Source organism: Sphaeramia orbicularis, chromosome 20 (genome assembly GCF_902148855.1).
Source record: "Sphaeramia orbicularis chromosome 20, fSphaOr1.1, whole genome shotgun sequence".
Taxonomy (NCBI): domain Eukaryota; kingdom Metazoa; phylum Chordata; class Actinopteri; order Kurtiformes; family Apogonidae; genus Sphaeramia; species Sphaeramia orbicularis.
Window position 1 is genome coordinate 39,232,263 of NC_043976.1, and position 9,684 is coordinate 39,241,946.

The window sequence follows — 9,684 nt, forward strand, 5'->3', positions numbered from 1 at the left end:
TTATTTATAAACTACATGGACAAAAGTATTGGGACACATTATGTCTTCAGCAGTAAGATGTCCTGTTCATGTTGATTTTAGATTAAAAATAAATAAATAAATAAATAAATAAACAAAATGAATATTTGCATCAATATTAAATTATTTACAGAGTATGAACAATATTTTAGAAATGTAGACGTAGATGGTTTTACTTAATTTCTCTCAATGTTGATTTTTTTTTTTTTTATCCATGACTATGATTTTAAATATTCTACCTCTACATTTCTAAGATATTTTTATGTTCTGACTGTAAATAATAATTTTCTACCACAACTAAACATCTACTTTCTTCACATCTCACTTCGGAAGAAAAATCTCCCATTAAACTTTAAGGAAATATTGATATTATTTATAAACTACATAGACAAAAGTATTGGGACACATTATGTGTTCAGTTGTAAGAAGTCCTGTTCATGTTGATTTGAGATTTAAAAAAAAAAAAAAAATAATAATAATAATAATAATAATAATATTTGCATCAATATTATATTATTCACAGTCAGAGTATGAAGGTAGAAGGAAGGTTAGAAGGTTGCCTTTATTGTCATTTGACAGTCCAGAGTACATCAAACGAAATTCCATTCAAGATTAGGGTCTTCAGCCGCTGCTGCAAGCGCCGCCACAAGAACAATATTTTAGAAACTTAGAGGTAGATGGTTTTACTTAATTTCTCTCAATATTGATTTTTTTTTTTTTTTTATCAATGACTATGATTTTAAATGTTCTACCTTTAAATTTGTAAGATATTTTTTATGTTCTGACTATAAATAATCATTTTCTACCACAACTAACCATCTACTTTCATCACATTTCACTAAGGAAGAAAAATCTCCCATTAAACTTTAAAGAAATATTGATATTATTTATAAACTACATGGACAAAAGTATTGGGACACATTATGTGTTCAGTTGTAAGAAGTCCTGTTTATGTTGATTTGAGGTAAAAACAAAAATTTTAAAAATGAATATTTGCATCAATATTATATTATTTACAGTCAGAGTATGAACAATATTTTAGAAATTTAGAGGTAGATGGTTTTACTTAATTTCTCTCAATATTGATTTTTTTTTTTTTTAATCCATGACTATGATTTCAAATGTTCTACCTTTAAATTTGTAAGATATTTTTTATGTTCTGACTATAAATAGTAATTTTCTACCACAACTAACCATCTACTTTCATCACATTTCACTAAGGAAATAAAACACATCGTCTACAGCTGTAAGATGTTCCGTTTATGAGGATTTGAGATAAAAACATCAATATTTCCATCAATTTTATATTATTTACAGTCATAGTGGATTTTACTTAATTTTTCTCTCAACATTTTTTTTTCTTTTCTTTATCCATGACTATGATTTTAAATGTTCGACCTCTAAATTCCTCAAAGATTTTTCATACTCTGACTGTAAATAATAATTTTCTACCACAAATACCCATTTACTTTCTTCACATTTCACTGAGGAAGAAAAATCTACCATTAAACTCTACGGAAATATTGATGTTTTTATCTCAAATCAGTATGAACAGGACATCTTACAGCTGCAGACATGATATGTCCCAATACTTTTGTCCATATAGTTTATATAAGTGAAATATGAAGAAGATAGATGGTTAGTTGTGGTAGAAAATTATTATTTACAGTCAAAACATGGAAAATATTTGTAGAAATTTAGACTTAGAACATTTAAAACCATAGTCATAGATTTAAAAAAAACAAAACAAAAAAACAAAACAAAACAAAACAAATCATATTTAGAGAAACTAAATAAAAAAAAACATCTCTGAGGCATTTTAGAAGCAAAGATAATTTAAACCAAACAAACCAACGAAATTATATTCATCCCAACATAAAACTATATTTTGACATTTGTTGTAATTGTTTTGTATCCTAGACCCCTGTTAGAAAAGAAACACCTGTCCACATACTTTTGTCCACATAGTTTATAATGAATCCCAAATAAAGAGCATTTATCACCGACGTGCTGTGGTGTTTGAGGTTCTTTTCTCCAGAGTGGACGGTCCAGAACGTACTTCTTCAACTGATGAGAAAATAATTCAGCCGCAGAAAGTTTCAGCAGGTTTCATTTTTCGTGTATTCCCTGAAGCGAAAGTCCAGAAGCTCAGATTTACTACTGCAACAACAGCCTCCTCCTGCCTCCGAGGGGCCGTTCTGTGTTTGTAAAAGTGCTGACGTCCATAGTCGACTGTTTAACCCTTTTAAGACGTTTACGGTGTTCTAATTACCGTAACTCCCGAACCGTTTTTGCTAATGGTAAGATTCAAACATCATCTGAAAGCTGAGATTAGGAGCTTTCTATTGCTATATAACACATTAGGGTGGAGGTCTGCATTGGCTGATGGGGAGGGGTGGAAGTGGGTGGAGCAGAGAGCAGCAGAGTGCAGTCGGTGAGAGAGAAATGGAGGAATGCATTAATTTTAGCAGTGTTTTAGCGGTGTTTTCTGGTGGATTCTTGCAAATAATTATATATTAGTGCATTGTAGAAGCAGTAGAGTTGATAAAATGGGGATGAGCAAAGTTTACTGGTGTAATCCACAGGTTAGGAAAAAACAGAATGGCCCTCATTTTGTTTTGTATTGACATCAACATGGACTTCGACACAGAACTGCACATGATGGTTTGTGAATTTTCCTATTCCCGGTAGCAAGTGAAGGCAGCACAAGACTTTTACACAGGACTGAACATGACAGTTTGTGAATTTTCCCATTCCCAGTAGCATGGAGGTAGGGATGGGAATCGTTAAGAATTTAACGATTCTGATTCCATTATCGATTTTGCTTATCAATCCGGTTCATTATCGATTCTCTTATCGATTCTCATTGGGTGAAGGAATAAAAGAGTACAAATGGGTGTGTTTGCATTAACCGTCTTCTATATTTCCATCTGCACAGAAAATATACCGTATACAGTATGTACAAATAATAATAACTGTGACGGAGCGACCCCGTCACTGAGTCTCCGCTGTCTCCTGCTACGTGCGGAGCACACGCGACCCGGCACACGCACACACATACAGGCACGCACACACACACACACGCACACACATACAGGCACGCGCACACACACACACACACACACACACGCACACACATACAGGCACGCGCACACACACACACGCACACACATACAGGCACGCGCACACACACACACACACACATACAGGCACGCACACACACACGCACACACATACAGGCACGCGCACACACACACACACACGCACACACATACAGGCACGCGCACACACACACACGCACACACATACAGGCACGCGCACACACACACACGCACACACATACAGGCACGCGCACACACGCACACACACACACACACACACACATACAGGCACGCACACACACACACACGCACACACATACAGGCACGCGCACACACACACACACACACATACAGGCACGCACACACACACGCACACACATACAGGCACGCACACACACACACACACACACACACGCACACACATACAGGCACGCGCACACACACACACGCACACACATACAGGCACGCGCACACACGCACACACACACACACACACACACACACACACACACACACACACACACTCATGTCATTCAGTCTCTCCCCGTCCGTGTTTGCACTCATTCATCAGTTCGCCATTCACACTCTCTTCCCCATCCAAACTATAGCGCAACCGAGGGTGCACACTCGGCCGCATTTTTCAAGTAATTGCATACATATGTACAACAGTTCAATCACTTACCTGGGTCCGTATTGTCTCAGCGTTCTGCCATGCCCGCCACGTCACTCAAAGGGACAAGAACGAGGGGTCATTTCCGGGGCATTATTATGGGGGAAATCTCGCGCGGTTTCCAGTCATGTGATTTAATTATGTAGTGTTTTTGGTTTTCTGTATTTTTTATTTCAAGGAAGAAGGTATTTTGGTTTGATATTTAATTGGAAAATCTATTGAATTGTGAAGTGTTATATGTTTATTTTAGTTGTGAATAATTGTGTTTAAAAACACTGGTAAAAATACATTTTGTTAAAAAAGTCTTTATTTGACCGGCCCATAAGGAGGGGCTTAGCATTTAAAAGGAGGCTGCTGAAGCCCTGGTGGGTCAGTCTTCTCAGAGTTGCAGAGCTGGCAACTGAGCTGTTGATTCTGAACCTTGGTGAGATTTTTTTTTTTTTTTTTTTTAGTGTGTGACAATTTTTGGTGAGTTATGGAAGAACTCTGTTTAAATGCATTTTTTTTTCTTGAACTTTGTAAATTTGTAAATAGTGTTTTTTTTTGTTTTTCCATTTTTTTTTTTTGACTTCACTTGTAAATATTGCACTGCACTTTGGGAGGCCGACGGCAAAATAAACCACCACCATTTTTGCACTTTCAACTACGCCTGTGGTGTTATATTTTTGAGCAGTGTGAGAAAGAACCCCGCAACAATAACATGACACTGGGCACAGTATGGGGGGGGGGGGGGGGGGGGGGGTCGGTGTGCAGTGAAAGTGAAACTAAAGACTCTTTACTAATTCCTCTATTGCCACATGTCCACTACGTCGAACCAGTTCGACTCGGCTCGGCTCGTCTCCCGTTGTTGTGCACCTCATTTCCTTTCCCCTACCTTTGGAAACCTGTATTTGGGTACGACGTTTGTTGCCCACACCGGAACCAGAACTGGGCCCAGCGTTCACCCTGCCGCTACATTCACAAACGACGCTAAGTAGTGAATCAAATATGTGACATTCCTGTAAATGAATCACATGCTGTGGACAAATGTTTGAGGATATTGGAGGGATTCCTCCCTTTAGAAGACATGGAAGCTTTGACAGTGTTCCAGTGGATCTGGTGTCGTCTGTTTAGACCGTTTCTGCCTCAACGCCATGTTGGCTACGTTCTGACCAAAACAATGCAGCGTACGAATGATGTCATCGCGCATGCAGAACGAAGGCAGAATTAATAAGCTGAATCGTTAAGGAGGCAGGCAAACAATTCCAAGGAATCGAGCTACTGGGATCCAGTTCTCAAAAAGAACCGGTTCTCGATTCCCATCCTTACACGGAGGTGAATATTAATGGGCCGGGTCTTACCACGGACTGGCATAGTGGATCCGGGCCACAGTAAGAACCACACCAGAGTGTGATCACAGCTGGACCCAGGTCTCTCGTCATGTCCTGGCAGTTCTGTTGATCCAGATCCAGCCTCCCCCTGTTTGTGGCTGCAGGCCGCCTGTAAACCCACTGCAATTTTGAAAACAACTAATAACTCCAAAAGTATTGGTCATATCAATGAGCTGTTTTCGTCTGTCTGATCCTTGACCCAAAATACATAAATACTCCAAAAGGCAAAGACTAGATCTGTTCAGTTTATCAGTTATAAAGCAGATACATACACATACATGCACACAAGTATACAGAGGTCACTTGGTTTTTATCATATAGATAATAGTGATGGTGCTGTTTTGGAATATTCTACTAGTGTTTTTGTCAGTTCGCTGTTTTGGGGGGGGGTTATTTATTTTTCACTGCTTTTATATGTATTTTTGTACTTTGTATAGTTCACTCATGGTAGTTGTATTTTAACTGTAAATATTATATAAATGGGTTTATATTTATGTATGTAAGTGTATTTGCAGAGACATGCACTGTTTGTAAAAGAAGCAGATCATGGATGTTTTTCTCAGTGAATTGAGGGGCTTGGTCTATAATCAGACAAAGTGAACAGTCAGACTATGACGCAGGATAAAAATGACTTGAAATAACTACACATAAGAAACTATAACACGGACACAGAATGATCTAGACTAACTAAAATGTTTGGCATGTTTGAAAATTTATTTCTATAATCTCATAAAATGTCTTTTTGCACATTTACAGTAGTTTTTCAGAACAAAATATGATAAAAATTCAAGTCTTTTTCAAATTCAAGTTTTTGTTTTTTACTAAAACACACTGTTTTAAGCATTTATTACAAATAATAATGATAATTAATGGCCAGATATTGCAAGTGAAGTTCTTCCTAAAAAAAAAAAAAAAAAAAAAGGTGCAAAAGAATTGACGAAAAAAACATTTTTATTGCAAAAACAACATAAAGTAAATTTTGGCATCCTTTTATAATGACAGTCCTTAAAGGCTTAAAGCAGAAGTAAAGTGAAAGGTGATCGAGCGTGAAGGGGGAGATCCTCCGGCTGAACACGTGACCAGTGGATTTCCAGGACAAACATGTGGATGGGTTAAAGTTTAGGTGAGTCTGATGGGTCTGAGGCACAGGAAGTGGTTGGGTTTGTGCCTCAGCTGGACTTCCTCCACCCAGCAGGTATCGGACTCTGCTGGCATAATCACATCCAGACCTGAACGGGCCTTTGTTTTTCCAAACCGGCCTCTTCCTCAGGGCGTTTTCTCAGAAAGATGAGAGGCTGCTTCACTCTGTCAACGTCACCGCCTTCATCTGCCTGTTTTTGTTTTGTTTTTGCTGTCGCTGACTTCAAGTACAACAAAAGGCTTCACTTTTTTTTCTTTTTGTAATTTTTGCACTTACATGTCCTTTGTTATCTGACTTTTCCCTGGTTCATATTTGACTCCTTATAAAACCTTTTTCTGTATAAAGTTTTATTGTAACTTGGTTTAGTCTTATCATTTTACCTGTGTTTTTCTGTGCTTAAATGATGATGAAGAAGAGAGGAGGAAGATGAAAAAGTGGAAGAAGACCCTAACCCCATGTGCAAAGAAGAAGATGAAGAAGGAGAGAAGGAGGAGAAAAAAGGAGATGAAGAAGAAGAGGAGGAGGAGGATTTCGTTAATTTCACCACCATCAGTAAGAAGAAGAGAATGAGAAAGAAAATAAAAAGAGGAAGATGAAAAAGTGGAAGAAGACCCTAACCCCATGTGCAAAGAAGAAGATGAAGAAGGAGAGAAGGAGGAGAAAAAAGGAGATGAAGAAGAAGAGGAGGAGGAGGAGGAGGATTTCGTTAATTTCATCACCATCAGTAAGAAGAAGAGAATGAGAAAGAAAATAAAAAGAGGAAGATGAAAAAGTGGAAGAAGACCCTAACCCCATGTGCAAAGAAGAAGATGAAGAAGGAGAGAAGGAGGAGAAAAAAGGAGATGAAGAAGAAGAGGAGGAGGAGGAGGATTTTGTTAATTTCACCACCATCAGTAAGAAGAAGAGAATGAGAAAGAAAATAAAGAGGGGAGGAAGATGAAAAAGTGGAAGAAGACCCTAACCCTATGTGCGCTGAAGAAGAAGAGGAGGAGGAGGAGGAGGAGGAGGAAGAAGAAAAAGGGAGAAGATTTAAAAAAAAAAAAAAAAAAAAAATGGAAGAAGAGGAAGAGGAGTAGGAAGAAAAGGATGAAGAATAGAGCCTTAACCGATGTGCACTGAAAAAGAAAAAGAAGATGAAGAGGAGGAGTAGGAGTAGGAAGAAAAGGATGAAGAATACCCTAACCCTATAGAAGAAGAAGACCTTAACCCTATGTGCACTGAAGAAGAGGAGGAGGAAGAAGAACGAGGAGATGAAAAAATGGAAGAGGAGGAGCAGGAAGAAAAGGATGAAGAATAAAACTTTAACCCTATGTGCACTGAAGAAGAAAAAGAAGAAGAGGAAGAAGGAAAGAAGGAGGAGAAAAAAAGGAGAGGAGGAGGATTTTGTCACTGTCACTGCCATCAGTAAGAAGAAGAGGATGAGGAAGAAAATAAAGAGGGGAGGAAGATGAAAAAAAGGAAGAAGATCTTAACCCTATGAGCACTGAAGAGCAGGAGGAAGAAGAAGAAGGGAGATTTTTTTTTAAAATGGAAGAAGAAGAAGAAGAGGAAGAGGAGTAGGAAGAAAAGGATGAAGAATAGAGCCTTAACCTATGTGCACTGAAAAAGAAAAAGATGAAGAGGAGGAGTAGGAAGAAAAGGATGAAGAATACCCTAACCCTATAGAAGAAGAAGACCTTAACCCTATGTGCACTGAAGAAGAGGAGGAGGAGGAAGAAGAATGAGAAGATGAAAAAATGGAAGAGGAGGAACAGGAAGAAAAGGATGAAGAATAGAACCTTACCCTATGTGCACTGAAGAAGAAAAAGAAGAAGAGGAGGAGTTAGAAAATGAATAAGTGGAGGAAGAAGAGGAGGAGTAGGAAGAAAAGGATGAAGAATACCCTAACCCTATAGAAGAAGAAGACCTTAACCCTATGTGCACTGAAGAAGAGGAGGAAGAAAAAGGAGGGAGAAGATGAAAAAATGGAAGAAGAGGAGGAGTAGGAAGAAAAGGATGAAGAATAGAACTTTAATCCAATGTGCACTGAAAAAGAAGAAGAAAAGGAGGAGGAGTTAGAAAATGAAGATGTGGAGGAAGAAGAGGAGGAGGAAGAAAAGGATGAAGAAGACCCTGACCCTATAGAAGAAAAAGACCTGTGCACCGATGACGGAGGAGGAAGAGGAGGAGGAGGAAGAAAAGGATGGCAAAGGAAAACCTTAACCCCATGTGCACTGGAAAAAGAAGATGAAGATAAAGAAGACGAAGGAGCGAGAGGAAGAAGAGGAGGAGGAAGACGAAACGGTTCCAGCTTCTATTTTTATTTTGTCCCAGATTTCTCCGTTTGAACGTCGACTGTTTCTATGAAAACGTTTTATTGTGGTTTAAGTGAATCTGTTCTTTTCTTTCATCCACTTAGTCGTTCTCTTTTTGTTTAACAGATAAAATGTGTGCAGATGATACTGTACTTTTACATGAACCTCTGATCGACCTCCAGGACCTGAACTGGACCAGGTCTATGAGGAAGACCTGATGAGTCCTGGTTCATCTGATCCGTCCTGTGTGGACGTGATTAACGATGACGGAATGGACGACGACGGAGAACAAACAGGTTCAGGAAATCATTTATTCCTGTAGTTCTCAACCTTACACTGTAAAAAAAATCTGTAATTTAACAGAAGTTTCACTGTTTATTTTACAGATTTTTCCTGTATTTTTAAGATACAGGAAAATATCAGTGAAATGACAAAAATAGACTGTGATTTTACATGTCAAATGGAAAATAACATGAAAAAACTGTCACTGTGAATAACCAAAAAATTTCAATTTTTTAAAAGAATTTTTTTCTTTTTTCACAGAAAAATACAGGTCAAATACATTTGCAAATGTATCATAATTTCACAAATATTGCTTTTCTATTTGTGAGATTAAATTGTTAATTTAAAGTTTAATACTGTAAAAAAAAAAAAAGAAAAAAAAAAAAAAAGATTGAAACCAGATAAAATTACTGACAATTAACCATAAAAGAAATAGTTGATCTGTAAGTTTAACAAAACTTGTTTGTTAATTGACAAATATCTTGTGTAATTACGGGAGGTTTCACAACAAAAATGTTGAATAAATGTGTTTTTGTGAATGTATAACATGTATAAGCACTGATAAACTGTCCAAATACAGTTTTTATCAGTGGATTGTACAACTGAGTCTCATTGAAAATGTATTTATATATATATTTATAGGTAATTTGATTGTTTTAATACATGAAAATATTCTTTATTAAACATTTAAAAGTCAAAAAAATATGCAAAATCTCATGTAAAGTTAGGGCAGAAAACATTCTTTTAATTATGGAAAATTACTATATTTTTATGAAATGGTTCTTTTCCATTATTTTACAGTATTTTT

General features: G+C 37.3%; 1 long non-coding RNA gene across 1 annotated transcript; it reads left to right on the forward strand.

Moving 5' to 3' along the window:
- Positions 1 to 107: 107 nt before the first annotated feature.
- Positions 108 to 1,005, forward strand: LOC115411663 (uncharacterized). The gene is made up of 2 exons (XR_003934255.1): positions 108 to 180; positions 692 to 1,005. It is a non-coding gene; the product is annotated as an uncharacterized LOC115411663 (long non-coding RNA).
- The last annotated feature ends 8,679 nt before the right edge of the window (positions 1,006 to 9,684 follow it).